General features: G+C 45.2%; 1 long non-coding RNA gene across 4 annotated transcripts in view; it reads right to left on the bottom strand.

The window, feature by feature from the left end:
- Positions 1-1,949: 1,949 nt before the first annotated feature.
- The window catches only part of LOC121077206, an 84,869-nt gene continuing 71,519 nt past the window's right edge, over positions 1,950-15,299 (bottom strand). For 3 of the 4 annotated variants that reach the window (XR_005823952.1, XR_005823949.1, XR_005823951.1), the window contains exons 3-4: positions 8,206-8,275; positions 1,950-5,367 (exon numbers count right to left, since the gene is read on the bottom strand). This is a non-coding gene — a long non-coding RNA (uncharacterized LOC121077206). The remainder of the gene's footprint in view (positions 5,368-8,205; positions 8,276-15,299) is intronic. The other variant, XR_005823950.1, reaches the window with a different exon arrangement.

The raw sequence follows: 15,299 nt of genomic DNA, 5'->3' as shown, positions 1-15,299 counted from the left end.
TACTTTTTAATATAAAATTACTTTGCATCTCATCACATTCTTCCATCAACTAGACTAATAACAATTTCGCTGAGTAATTTTCTGCGTGTTCAACTACTGTTCATGAGCACATAAGGGAAATACAAAATTATTATAAATGTTTTACAACTGTGAAAAAATAACTTCTTGTTTGCATTTTTGTTTCAGTTCTTTTAAAAGATCTGGATTTACTTTATTTTAAAATCTGGAAAAGGACTACCTACTGGTGAAGGGATTCCCATTTGTCCATGAAATGGCAACTGCAGTGAGGAAGCATGCTAGCCTACTAGCCCTGGCCACATACCCCCAAAATAGAGAAGCGAGCCTGTGCAGACAGGGTGCTCAGCAGTGCAGGAGCACTGCGGGTGCTGCTGTTCTGGGGGCTTCATCTCAGAAGGTGCGGAGCAGCTGGGAAGTGCCTGCCGGAGCAATACCATCTAGTGGCAGATGGAGAAAGGGAGTCCCACAGCACGTGCAGAGCTGGAGAGCAGAAAACCTAGAAGATAGCACTTAAAAACAGAACCACCTGCTTGTGAAAACATGTAATTTTCAAGGCTTTTTCTTTTCCTCAGTAATGCCTCAAAATGAAAGATACAAAATAGATGATCAGGACAGCAGCTGGAGCAGGGAAGGGACCAAAGTAGGGCCAGAACAGACACATGTTACAAGGGCTGATCCTGCAGAAGTGCTGAGGGACCCCCTGGGTCCAGCTTTTGAAATGAGATTTGCTAGTAGCGAGCAAGCAGTGCCATGCAAAGCCAGCCTTGAGGCTGTTAACCACACACTTAGACTTAGCCAATGTTTTAACATGGTTAGTGCTTAGCCCCAGAGGTGCTGGTGTAGAAGAAAGAGCAGGTATGAGATTTTTCTTTTTTTTTCAGGCCATGGTTTGCTGTAGTCAGAGGAAGATACATAATGCCTGTGACCAGATTTGCAGTGCGGAGGGACAATTCCTACACAGAGAGCTGGAATTTGTAGGAAGCGATAAGATCTTTTATTACGCCATCTGATAGAGTTGAGGAAACAAATAGACAATTCTAGGGGCTCTCAATCTTTTTCTGCATCATAAGGACTTCTGCGCTGGAACACTGTCCGTTTTTTCCAATGATGCCAGTTGATCTAATTGAAGATATTACCTCTTGCTACCAAACCTTTCCTCTTTCATTTTCTTTAAGTCATCATGGCTCCAGCAATGATGCAAAAAACTCTCTATTATATCTGTTTTGGGAACCTCTGTGCCCCAGGAAGAAAGAGATGCATTTCAGAAAATGTAAAATATAAGAATTGGCTAACTCTTCGTGATACTCCTGCCCCAAAGCCCAACTTTTCAAAACAAAGCACAGAGTGTGTTGCAGACTTAGCCACCAGCTTCCGTGCAATTAGAACTAGAGTAATGCTGGTGCTTTGGGTTACCAAATAAACGATTTATATGGGCTTTATAGGGGTATAGTCCCTGTTAAAATCCTGTTGCCTATTCCCAGGATAAGTTAGAGCAAAGAGCTATGACGCCCTTATTAGCAAATGGAGCTTAGAAGTCTCCCAGTCTAATTTCCACCTCCCACTATAATTGCTGTCATTTTGCAAAGAAAACATAGGGCTACTGATGGAAGTAGCAGCTTTCCACATGCATTGTGAAATACTTGAGGCACCTGCATTAAAAGAGTAGGAAAGGCTCCATTCCCACAGCTGATATAAATCAACCTGTACTTACCCATTGCAAGTGAGACTCTAGACACTGAAATTGAGTGAAAGAGGGAGAAATCCCCTTTGTCTGTAGCAGCAAATATAATCAGTCTTATATGTTACATGCTTACCCCAGGAATTAAGCAGGTATGTGACATTGTTTAGTGGTGTCCAGAGAAGGTTGACTATGCAGCTGATGTTGTGGATTTGTCTGGCAGGTTTGAGGAGTACTTTTATTTAAAAAAAAAAAAAAAAAAAAAGGAAAAAAAGATGCACACAAACCACAGCTGCTTCCCTCTACTATTGGGCTTATAGCTGGCTCTGGGAAAAATTAAAGAGTTTTTTTTGTGGAAATGGAGAACCACAGAGGTGACATTTCTATTCTAGAGAATTTAAAAAATAAAAAATAAAAAAGAGCCAAGCAGCCCAATCCAGCATAGCAGACAACATCAGAAAATCCTTAGAATTTGACATTTCTCAGGGAGCTGCAGAGGGAAGGGTTTGTCCCTTGGGCAGGCTGCTGTGATACCCGGCACCGAGTTCAACTGCAGAGCCTTGCAGGGCTGGGTTTCCCCACAGCATCAGCATATCCAGGGTTTACCTCTGAGCTCGAGGCTGGGTAAAAATCTGTTCATTGACTGTAACTTGATCACGTGAGCACACAAAAAAAGTCACAACTACTTTCACAGTAGATTATTCAATAAAAATTGACAGTATTGTTTAGCTGAGACAGACCACAAGCCTCTTCACCTTTGCCAAAAGGATTTTATCATGAAGGGGAGATTATTTTTCTAGGTAATCCATATGATTTCAAAGTAAAAAATCTCCAGCCAAGACAGTACAACTGGGCTGCTCCAAGTGCCTAGAAAAAGCAGCAAAAATTGCAGACTTTTCTATCTTTATATCCCAGCCACAGAGGCATGGAAGCAATAGCCCAGCCATCTGTGTTTACCCTGTGTTAGGTGTTTATCTCTACAGTCTGAGATTCTCTGGGGGATTTCCGTGCCCCTCTACCAGAGAACCAATTAGTGCTGAGGCACAGGCACGAGCTCTCCCTGCAGTCACCCGCACGGTGTCTTTGCCAGCTGGCCCCGGAGTGGCTTTGGGCTGCTGCAGCCAGCGCTCTGCAGGCACCCAGCAGGCACAGCCGGGCAGCTCCAGCTCCCAGCAGGCAGCCCAGAAAAGCCTGCTGCTTCTTGCAGTGTTCGTAGGCACCACTGGAAGCAAGATGTCGGCTTGAACAAATACAGCCAGACAATTCCTTATACCAGCAGAGTAGGTTCCAGGGTTGGTACAGCCGCTGCTAGGCAGGGCAGGATGTGGCCAGGGCCAGAGGGCACTGGAAGCAGCAGGGAAGAGGGATCCATCAGTATAAACAGCAGTGGGTTGTGTAACAAACATTAAATGGGGTCCCCCACTCCACAAATGTAAACAAACTGGAAAAAGCAGCTGTTTCCTGGCCAGTTCTAGAGATGTTTATTATAGAGTATGGAAACGTGTGTAGGATTTATAGCTTGAGTAATGTCTACTCATAAAGAGGATGTTGTTTTATGCAATGGGAACCGTAAGAATTTATGCTTATTAGCTCTGCCCATACCATGTTGCTCTGGGATGACAGCCCTTTTCCTTCAAAAGACTTCCTCTGTGGCAGAATTACAGCCACGTCTTGCTTACAGGTGAGCCCAGAAGCAGCAGGAAGAGTCCAGATCTCCAGTGAATCCTTCAGAAGCGTGAACCATTCCCCTTCAGCTTTGAGACTGATATTATTAGCAGAAAATAAGAGGGAAAAGGTCTTGTGTAGTGGGGCTGGATTATAGCCATACCCACATGGCTTTCCTTCTGTCACAGTGATTTCTGCTGTCAGACAGTTGGGTTGGCCAAGCTGTTATGTTACAGCCTCTTCACCCGTTGCATGCAGTCAGATGACAACAGGGTGATGCTGTTAGTTTTCTGTCCCGATACCACTGCTGATGTGGGAAGATTCACAGCTCCCCACCTGCTTCAGAGCTCGCTCTAGGGATCTAGCCCCATTATTTCAGCAAAGAACTGGAACGCATTTTACCATTATCTTGTGGAGTCAGAAACAACTAAAAAAATCCCCAAATACTTGAAAAGGTTACCTGATCAGCCTGATGGCTCTAAGAGTGAAATAATGAACCAAAAATTACATCTCAGTGCCATGATTGTAGTCCATCAGGAATGGCTGAGAAGGGGAGTGAAAGTATAATTGTTACCATTATTCATATGCACAAATGCACAGTGGTTGGAAAGTCTTCCCCTCCCCAGGTCTGTGCTCTTTGCAGACCTGTAATAATAATACAATCACATCTGCTACTTTTAACGTGAAGCCCTTGAAAGGACAGTATAGCTGTAAAAGTACTTCCATAGCCTACTGAGTTACATGAATGCAAATTCTCTGTTCTGAATATAAACCAATTTATGAAATATAGTCTTCATTTTGATTAGGAAAGGCTCTCAAAGTCCAAAATTCCTTCCAAATGAGTTAGAAATCAGAAGTTTCTGACTCCAACCAGCTTGCAGCAGACCTCTTACTATCTTTTTATAAACACCTTGGGAATTCTTTGTCCAAGCATCGTGAGTCTGTGAGACTAGAGATCTTTGAACAGGTCTTAATGGAGCAACGTAATTCAGCTAAATACTTCTTTGGTTTCAGGTGAACCATAAGACTTTTAAGCTAAACAGAAAGGCTGTGTTTAGAAAGATGGATAGATACAGACAAGCACATGCACATGTAAGAAAGACGGTGTTCAGGAGTAAATATTCTATCACAACAATTAGTGATACTGCTATATGAATACACCGTGTGGGAGGATTTAAAAATCTGTCATTTCTTTGCTGAAACAGTCTTAAAAGTGGAGGATCTCTGATGAGCTTCACAACATCAATTACAGGAAAATTGCTTTTCCTTCTCCCTGCTCCCGAAAATCTCGATTTTATTTTCATTGGAACTGACAAAGCAAACAGTCCCTGTTCATCCTGTGTCCTCGAAACCACCGCAGAGATCCAGTATGCTGGGCCAAACCCACTGCAGAATTTATACAATTTTATAAAATTACCAGCTTTTCCCCTATCCTGTTACATGCTAGGCCATCCATCAGTATGACATTGATAATATTTGCATTCTCCAATAAAATGATTGGTAATATTCTTACAGCAATACAGGATGCCAACAGCTTAGGATGTAAGCCAGACTTCTTCAACTCAATTAAGAGAGTAGCTAAATTTTAACTGAGACTGTAGTTTCAATCTGCCCTTTGCGTGTGGCATCTTAATTAGCTAATAAAATTCTCCAAGGTCAGCTACACTGACAGGAGTTATTTGTTCTGATCCAGTACTTACCCAAAAGATATTTGGGTCCGTCTAGAGCCTCAGTTTGGCTTCCAGGTGAATGAATACTACTCAAAGGAGGCCACAATGGTCTGCGTTTAACTTCCTGAATAGTGCAGCTCATAGTTTTTCCACCAGTAAGGATGGAAAGGTACAAGTCAGGCCTCTTTCTTTGCCCAGCTTTCCTGCTGGGTGCAAGGAGGAGCAACTCACCAGGCAGATGCTGCAGAGTGAATCAACAGCTTGTCCTCTGTTGCTTCCCAGGGCTCTCCAGCTAAACGTTTTGCTTTAACCAGAGCACAGACAACCACTTTGTTCCTGGGAAAAGGCAAACATAGCGCATGTCACTCAGCAGTAGCCACTGTACAACTGTATAGTCAAGTATCTGCAGGGAAGGTTTCATTCTACGCTTGTAGTGACTTATAATGTGCCCTTGTTTCAAATGATGGCAAATCTGTGACTGCATGGTGTAGAGGACAAGTATACATCTGTTTGGTTTTTAACCACAGGAAGGATGTGGACCATGAAAAGATGGGGATTTGGAGATCTTCCCATCTGGAGATAGGTAAATCTGTGAGAGCCAAGTTAGGGCTGGTGAGCCAGAGAGATGGGAGGAAGTCACCAGCTTCCCTGTGCACTGGGTCCAGCGATGCTCTCCCAGGACATGTGGAAGCCCTGTCCATGGCTCCTCTGAGACCTCACCAGAGAAGCGAGTCACAGCATTTAACTCTCACATGGGAAGACAACTGAAGCTCTCAGAGGAGTTCAGAATGTATAGGCTTCAGATCTTCAGCATAAACTAACAGGACAAAAGCTGCTGAGCCTGCTATTGGAGATCCCTTGGCAGCCACAGGGACGGGCAGGGATCCTTGGAGCAGCTCTCTAGCAGGCAGTGAGGGAAAACACTCCACAGACCCTGGCTGGAAGGGATGTGGTTGTAGGGTGACATTGAAAGAGGAGAGGCAGCCTGCCTGTTGCAGAGGCTGGTATTTCTCAGCCTTTCCCTCCAACATGAGGACCCCTCCCCTTCTGAGTGAAGATTTCTCATCACCTCCAGTCTTTTCAGTATCCACACACAGGCAAAGGCATCAGTGCTGCCTCTGTAATTGGCTTGCGTGTAGGGACCTGTATGTTTTGAGAAGGTGATGAAGATCAGGGAGCCTCAGAGGACCTTGAGATGCAGAAGTCTGGGCAAGATTTTCTTTGCTTTCCACTATCATAACTTTTTCCATTACCTCACACCTCTGCTCCATGAGTTCCCTCCCCACACAGGCGCACACTCCTGTTATCCCCATGAAAATGAGAAAACATCCCTTTCCCTCCGCCAAGCATTTCACCAGGACAGCAAAAGATCACTAACCCTTCTCCCTGATCTGCAGCTGAACTGACTTCTTAAGTAGTGGAAGTGGCCCAGAAGTAGTTATCCACTTGCTGCTGTGTGAAATACAGCTTTATTAACCCCTCTTAGTAAAAACTGCAGGCACTAAGTTAGGCATTAAACAGGTTAGAAAATGTAAAATACAAAAAACTTCCCAAAAGAACCACATCTGTGCTTGGAGGCTGCAAAGGCAGCAGCAAATGGCACACACAGAGCACACCGTGTACAGGACACAGCGGTCTGAGCATGAGCTCAGCAGTAGCCCAAGGCTAGATGACGGATGCTTCTGTTTCACTGATGCCAGCCTGTGATACAGCAATCATTTTCTAAATAAATACTCCTCACGTTTTGTTGAATCTTATGCCTCTTTGTTTCAGGGAGGCGTTTCTCTTGCTGTCCTTTCCTTTGCTTGTTACTGGTTCTGCTGAGGCTTAGCAGGAATTTGGCCTTTGATGGGCATTTCATATAATCTCCTATTAAGACACGGGAAGTGCTGCACCCAGAGGAAAAAAAAACATTTGTATTTTTATTTTTTTGGTCAATCCTCCTTCAGTTGAGAAGGTCCCATTCAAAAATTAATCTGATACACTGAAAAATGGATAGAAGTGTGATGTAACTGCGGTTATCAGGAAACTTAATTAAGGATCAGGGTGTTCCTTTCTCTGCCATGGTGAAACTGTGATCTTTCCCATCAGAGCAGTAACTAGCAAACACGCTGCTGTGTTTGAAAGGAAGAGCTGCGGCCACCAGGAAACAGGAGGAACCTCTGACACCGGTCTGAGGAGACTCAACTAACAGCTTATGGGAGCAAAGCGAGAGAGGGAAAGGTGGAGGGTCACACAGAGAGAAAGAGCTGCCGTTAATGCTGATACATATTTCAAATCTGCTATCTAGCTACAGAACTAAAACTGCTGTTGGACACCCCGGGGACTGAGGCAATTCCTGGATGTAATACTCTCCACTGGGGGGGTTACGCAGCACGGGAACAGGTTGTCCTAAGAGCAATGGTGAAACCTCTGCTCTTGGGGGTTTCAAGGGTCAGTGGCATAAAGCCACGGGCCAGCGCTCGGCTGGGAGCTCCCTTCTGCCAGCACCGCCATGAGCCTGCGAGAGGAGCAGCAAGCAGATTACAGACCAAAGCTGAGACACTGGAAATGCTCAGGGACTGCAAATAAAATCCCGTGTTTTCTTATATAAAACTATAATTTGTGCTAAATGGCAATGGGTGATGGCTCAGGGAGATACAGCCTGATGAGGTGGAGGTTAACTCTGAGCCTTGAATTCCCAGGTTCGGACTCCCACTGCTGTTGACCTATTTCTGAGTACATGGGATTAGCAAACACCCTGTCAGTGGCACCTGGGCTGGAGCTGCTTTTTCCCTTATTTGAAGGCAACCGGTGCTTGACCATATCAGCACTCACCAGCCTCTTTAGCAAGCCAGGATCAGAGGGACTGGGCTTGCATTTTGACATCCCAAAGCTAGGCATTCAGATATTGCATGCTTTTGGTGCTTGCTTCTTTCATACAGCCAAACATCAGAGGGGATTTCTTTCCCTCGGGCTGGCAGCGATGCCTGCAGCTCCTCCCGGGGCCCCGCTTCTGTCGGCGGACCCAAGCGCGGAGCTGGGGATGCAGCCGCTCCCCGCAGCCTCGTCCCCAACACAACGGGTCCTGCCCGGGCTGCCCCTGCCCCCAGAGCCCGGCTCAGCTCGGCTCAGCCCGGCTCAGCCTCTAGGTGGTGCTGCTCAGCAGGGAATGAACGGCCGGGGGGCACTTACCTGCCTTGCACCGTTTTAAGGCTCATTCTGGAGGCAGGCTGCACGCTTCTTCAAAAAAAATCATTTCTGGCTGTTAAGGGGAAAAAAAAAAAAAAGTTAGCTTAATGATGCCATGTCTTATAATCCAGCCTCCACTTTTCATTTCCAGGTACTACAGCTTTACAGCTGGGGCTGCGGGATGCTAACAGAAGGTTGTGCAGGGGTTTAGGGACAGCAGGGGACGTTGGTGCTAATATCCAGTCTAGACTAGTACAGGTAATTGCCCTCTATCTAAATAATCTGTGGTTTTTGCTGTGATACAATTTTTTATTATTACTTTAAATGTAATGCTGTATTATGGAAATTACAGCCTGAGATCTGAAGAATCTGTCCCACTAGCATTACCTCTGTTTGACCAGCCAGAGTCTGACCTAAAGGCCATGAAAGCAGAAAAGATTGCTGTTGCCTCGGGTGAATATTGGCAGGTTATTGTGACCACACCGTAGGGGACATCTGTGTGCAGCAATAGCTGTGTGAGAGTAGCCAGCCAGAAGGTGACAATTTCCCAAGACAGAACGTCTCATCTCCCCAGACACCAGGTCAGGTATGAACACACTTCTCTTTCGATACACAAAAACATAATTACAGTTCCTGGAATTGCTCTGGGAAGAGCGCTGATAGCTCTCCCCTGTGAAGAAAATGCAGCTCACAGGAAGGCCTCTCTCTTTTCTTCTCCCTTTCTCTCACCAAACCATTCCCAGGAACTCCCTCGGATATGTATTTTATCACTTAGCACGTCACTGCAGACCAGCAGGGCTGGATCCATGAGAGGCCAAACATTTGGTGCTTAGCCCACACAAAATCCCACCCCCATGCACACATAAGATGTTCCTCTTACTTTTCTCACCTTCGGGACTTGACTCAACTGGTATTTTCAGAGCTCACAGAAGCCAGAGCAGCAATCCATTTATCCTCTTCATTTACTCTGCCCAGCACATTTGCCCTGTTTTAGGGGTTGGGGTCATCATCCCTGACTGGGGAGAAATAGGCTCTGTTTCTGGGACCAAAATTCTAAAGTCTCAACTCAAAATAATTGGGACAAAGAGAGTCAGTCTCTGGCGAGTGAAATCACCTAGGGGAGAGAAAGCTGGGTTTTAGTTCCTCAACTTGCATCCATGTAGTTTAAAACCCATAAACGCCACTGATGATCTATCTGCCAAACAAACACGTTAACAGTGGTGTGCAATGGCAGCTACTCCGGGGACTACAAAAACCAGGGTGTTTCTGCTTAACATGTGATCAGACCAGAGCAGTGAGATAAACGGACCTTTATGCTTTCCCCCACCGTATTGGCTGTTGTGGATTTTTTCATAATCACAAGTAATCAAGGTGGTGTCATCCCTTGTTCAACCGATCACGCTCTGAAATACCTTGGCTTGCTCCTCTCAATAGGCAAAGAAATACCGTGTTCTGCTGCTCAGGTTTTAATTTTGCAGCCTCGTACTCCAACACAAGGCCGGGCTGGTTTTATGAATTCTCATGAGGCTGCAGCCTAACGTGGCAGTCTGATAGCAGCAGACTGAAGGGAAGGTGGGAATTTAATAGCCATGGCCTAAGCCCTGAGCTGGTAATGAAGAAGGCTTGTTATTACTCATTTGCATAGCATAAAAATGAGATCCAGATCCAGGCTTAATAAATTCCTCCCCACATGAAATAACACAGTTATAGCCATTTCTATAAAAATGTCAAAGCATTTATGTGAAGAAAGCGTTCCTTCAGAGCATAAAACACAGTCCTAAAACTTAATAAAATAAGTTGTGTTGCTACACAGACTTTTTAAGTGCCACTCCACGACGGGAGGTGTGAGCTCAAGCAGCACACACAGCCAACATGTTAGACAGCACAATGACAAGAGCAGCTAAAGATACAGAGCAAGAGCTAGAGCAGAGGACACTGAGGAGCAGGCACAAAGAAGCAATGCCCTGGCTGTGGATCTATTAAAAAGTTGCATTGCTTTTTTGGTTTGATGATACTTCTTCTCTATTTTCCCTCAAGAAGCTCTAAGCCATCACCCAAGAGATTCAGAGAGAAAAGAGATGGGGCAGACTCCGCCTATGATTTGGATTTTTCACAAAAAAAATCACAAAATCACAAGTTTCCACAAAATCACTGCTTTCCTCATGTTCTCGTACACAAGAGACAAGAGGCTGGAGTTTACGTGATGCTTCTTTGTTGCATGACTAAGAGCTCTTCAGCACGGTTGTGTTTCTGCACTGGAGCTCTGTTGGCAGTCACAGCCACCCACTCAGCTCAGCTTCCACAAGCAAGTATCTCCAGTAGAGCTCCTAAACAGAATTTCTAAAATAACTCACTTCTATAATAACTCACATCAGCCTGCTGGTGCTGCACAGGTGAGAGGGAACTTGCTGGAAGGAGCATGCATTGGCTGAAGCCTGGGAGCCTGCACTTCACAGGGCTTTTGGGACATTCTGCAGGGCTTGCCTACAGAGGGGACAATGTCATCAGTTACCTTGCTATCTTCCCTCCTGCTGCTCCCTTTGGTCCCTAAGGTTTCTGTGGGGAGCAGGTCTCCCACACCTGCTTAACCACATCCTCATCCAGCTTTCATCTGTTCTGGCTGTGACTGATGGAGGGGGTAAGTGCTACCTTTCCAGCAAACTTTGCTTCTCATTACAAAAACCGAATTGCATCTGAGCTGCTCCCAAATCCATCAGCCTTTGGAGCAGCCCAGCCAGAAAGCACAGGAGAAGAAACAGATCCGTGCCCATTGCTATCAGGATGTCGTTCTAATAAGCAGCCTATTGCAGGCGACAGCAGGGTACTCCATCCTAAAGGAAGAATCTGAGACAAAGAAAAGCACTTTTGAAGTTAAGGCTTAGCTAGCAAAATATTCCTTTTTTTTTTTTTTTAAATAAAGAAACATTTCAGCCACCAAATTTAAACCCAGACAGATAAAACAATTCTCATGTTGCAGTCAGGCAGCGTGCACAAGAGCTGAAAGGGAATAAGTACTCACCACTGCGAGCAACAAATCACTAGAATCCAATCTTGACCTGCGCCCAGGCTTTAAATACATTTTAATTAAAGAAAATGTAGAAATAGTGAGTACTTAGTGTTTCTGTAATGCCAATGTGAAACATCATTTATGGATGTGCAGGGACATACAATAAAATACATTTGGAGATTGAATTTATTGCTGATTTATAGTCGTGGGTGCAGAACAAGCCTTATTCCTCACTGTGCCGCTGCTCCTGTCCCACACCTGTGCTTTGGCTTGTAAGACCTACCCTTAAACCGGGCTAAGAGAGACAGGCTTGTTGAAAAGGAGCTGGCTAGTAAAATGCTTTCAGACACTGTGTACTAAATTTATGTTCCAGGCAGCTTAGAAAACAGCTATGCTCACTCGTTTTAAAAATAAAACTGCCACTGCAGAAACATGCGCTGTTTCCATCACACCTTCATTTAGGGCTTAGGAAAGCGCCAACTCCCACACCAGATGTAGCGGTGCTGGCAGAGGGGAATTCCCCCTAGCAGATGAACCCACTTTTGCTCACTTGGACTCTAAAAGGATGATGAAGCCGTCTCTGGCCTGAAACTCACTACTTGGTGAGGCTGCTTCCTCACCCCTTCCTGCGTGAGGGTCCCAGGCCTCAGCCCGGATGCGCTGCCTCACAAAGTCTGCTCCACCGCAGCCAAGCACTTGCAGGGCTGAAAAAGAGGAACTGATCAAGAGAAGAAAACCTCTTCCTCACGGGAGGGCTCTCAGAGTCTAGTTAAAAGCAAGAAAGGTCGAGGTCACAGGCAGAGGAGCTGGCTGCCAGAGCAGGAGAACAGGAGGGGATAACTCCTGCTCACAGAGCAGGCCTGTGGTGACAGAGCCTCCGCTGGGACTTCAGTCACATCCGAGGCTCTGACCTTTCAGCAGATAAACAGATTTTCTTCGCCCCTTGAAAGGGACCTGTCTCTGCACCAGGTTCAACACCTCCAGGCAAGTGTGAAGCAGCTCAGCTCTCACCCGGCTCGTCCCTGTGATCGCTGAAGGGATCAGTGCAGATGAAAACTCAGGCCAAGCACGGCTTTCCCGGCCTCGTGCCAACTTCGCTGCATTTCCACAGCTCAGAAGCACTCTGATAAACGTGTCTGGAGAGAAACATTTCAGAGACGTGAGCTTTGCACAGTCTGCTTTTCCAGTTAGCTTTTTCCCCTGAAGACATCTTCTTAGACAGCCCATGCAGTTTCTGGGCAACACAATGAAAGCATCCATACTCATTAAAGCAACCTTTTATTAGCTTTTTAACAAAATACTTTTACCAAGGGGAAAAAATAGACCACCTAGAATTTTAAAAGCCATTTTCTCTAGTCCCTTAAGTTACTCTCAGGTGTCATAACGCTCCAATAACAACAAGATCTTCCTGCCCTACAAAGCACTTAGGGAGGAAAGGCTCTAACAGCTGTGTGCACACCTAGAAGTACTCCACCCTCCCCTTCCCACCAGAATTTCAGCAGATTGTTAGGCTGCCCAGGGGGAATATAGTTATCTCAGTCAGCCCCCAGCAGGTAGGAGAACTGGCCAAGTGGAAGGCAAGCTGTGAATTGTCTGGGAATGGACAGACTGAATCCAGTACTCTGCCACACACACAGACGTGTTATTATGTTCACAAATATTCACAAGTCGTGGAGGATTTGGACAGGCTGTGGTTCTGCGAGATGGGAAGAATCAGTTTTTAGGCTCAAAGCACTCAATCAAAAACATGACAGCCACAGGACACAAAACACCAGCCTGGCACCAACCCAGCCGACCGACTCAGATCTGCTCAGGACTTTCCAAGGAGTGACTTCGTCCGAGAAGACTTAATGCCAGATCCAATATCAGCTGTACTCCTGCAGCCAGCATAAGGCACTGAAGCTAACACACCATCACATAGCCACAATCAGAAGTGGACACTTGACTGTGGAAAAAGTACAGCTTGGAGATCTGAAATCACGTGGAGCCTATATAATTAACTGAAAGTTTCCACTAATGGTTTAAGTTCTGCTCCCATGCACCAGACAATACTGTGTATTTCTGTGTGCTTATTTGGGGCAACTGGAGGAATAACAGACTGAAAACTGAAAATTTCTCCAGATAATCACAAGCTACAAAAAGCTGTGGGTCAGACTGAGGATTTTCAGGCTGTCCCAGAGCTTGGAAAAGCTTCTCAGGCAAACTGCACAGCCCCAGCAGGACACGCACTCCGGATCTGGCTGCAGAGTTCTCAAACAGCAGTTCTGCATTTTTGAAATATATATATTACATGTATTTTTTTAAACATATATATTTGCCCACAGCAAAGTCTAGCAGGACTGGAAGACTGGATCTCTGTGATCCCACCACAATGACCAGCAGCGTATCCTTTGAAGGAAGGAGAGCACAGCTGCAGCTATATATACCCCATCCTCCGCATGCGTAGAAGCCATTCTCCTTGAAGTGAGAGATTTATGATGTACAGGGAGAACAAATCATCCTGGACATATTTGGGGAAGTCCTACACTCCCTTGCCACTCCCTCAGTAAACAATGTGTAGCTAAAATAAATTGGAGAGATGAGCAGTAACTTATTTTCCCATCTGGAAAAGATAGTTTAACTACTCAATTAAATATTGCCTAAAGCCATACCGTTAGAGTAGCACATCCCATCTGCAATACAGACAGATCTTGGTCTCTTATTACTGGTCTTCAGGCTGTCTAATACTTAAAAATTCTAGTTTAATTAGATGATACCTTCCACAAATGCTAAGCTATTGGCATAAGATAATTAGAATAGTATTTAGGAATTTCTGCCATCCAAGAAACCTTCTGTAGGAATCATATGTTCTCTTACACATAATAGCAGGTTGCAAGCAATACTGAATAAACAGATGACATTATTTCCTAGCTCATGTTGTTTTGAAGTACAGGGTTTCAATCTGGGCTCCTTTATCTCCCCCCCAATAGTTTTCACCCAAGACCATCCACAAATCAGATGTTTGTGCAATATATTTCTCATTGATTTCTCTGAAGTGTTTATCCAATATTGAAATAGACTATTTTAATACTGAATTAAGAAGCAAGTATCTCCATTACGAGGAGCTTTAATTCTGATTGCAGTTATTATACCTAATTATAGCTGTCTTGAAACAATGCAGTGAGTTGGAGAGGTTTGGGTGCAACGCCTGTACGGGTAGTCAACTCTTTGATGTGCTGAAATACATTCAATCATTCCCCTGTCAGGCGTAGTGCTGAGGAGCTCTGCTGGAGCATTAAAACGGCACAGACACGTGCCTTCAACACTTTTGCAGAAGTGCTATTCAGGAGGTAGCTGGGCAGCCTCCTGGAGCAGCATAAACACAGCCTTGCCCTCATGTACCACCAGCTTTTTGCCAGGTGGCCCTTTTGTAGGCTAGAGAAAGTAACAGCAAGCTGCAGGCACCCACCTTTAGACATTCCCACTGGGTCCACGTGTGTTACCATCCCATTTTCTTGCATGTGGGAACTGGGAGGATGCAGGTGAAGAAGCAGCAGCACAAGCCGTGAACAAAGCGCGGGTGACTCACCTTCCCCCACCTTCCATATGCCTCACCCCATCAGTAGTCCACCCTCCGTAGGATGATGAAAGGAGGTTTGCAGAACGCTGCCTGGAATACATTTATAGTTAAGGACTAGTTCAATCGGTTCCTTCATTTGCTTTGTCAGATGATTTTCCATCTCTTCACCCCCTATCCACCTCCACCATCTGCTACCATCTGTTTAAAAGTTTGGGGGAATTTACACGTGATCGAGAATTTTGCACCGCAAATACAACTGAAGGAGGTCAGTCTTTTTGCATTCGCATGTGCTTAGAAAAAGCACTTTATGCTTCAGATCCCCATGATAGGGCTCCTCAGGAGCTCCACATCCTAGCTCAGCTGGGAACCACATAAACATCACTTTCTTCACCAATCTGTGGTATTTACCCTTACCATTTGCCAGGATAAGGGATTGCCTTCCTGTATGAACACAGCAAAGAATCAGTATCTCTGGTCCCTTATAAACTCCTTCATGAAAACCCCGTAACTTTGACAAAAACAGAAAAATTC

Source organism: Cygnus olor, chromosome 13 (genome assembly GCF_009769625.2).
Source record: "Cygnus olor isolate bCygOlo1 chromosome 13, bCygOlo1.pri.v2, whole genome shotgun sequence".
Taxonomy (NCBI): Eukaryota; Metazoa; Chordata; class Aves; order Anseriformes; family Anatidae; genus Cygnus; species Cygnus olor.
The sequence above is the reverse complement of the archived record's forward strand: the minus strand, read 5'-3'. Positions and strand labels throughout refer to the sequence as shown.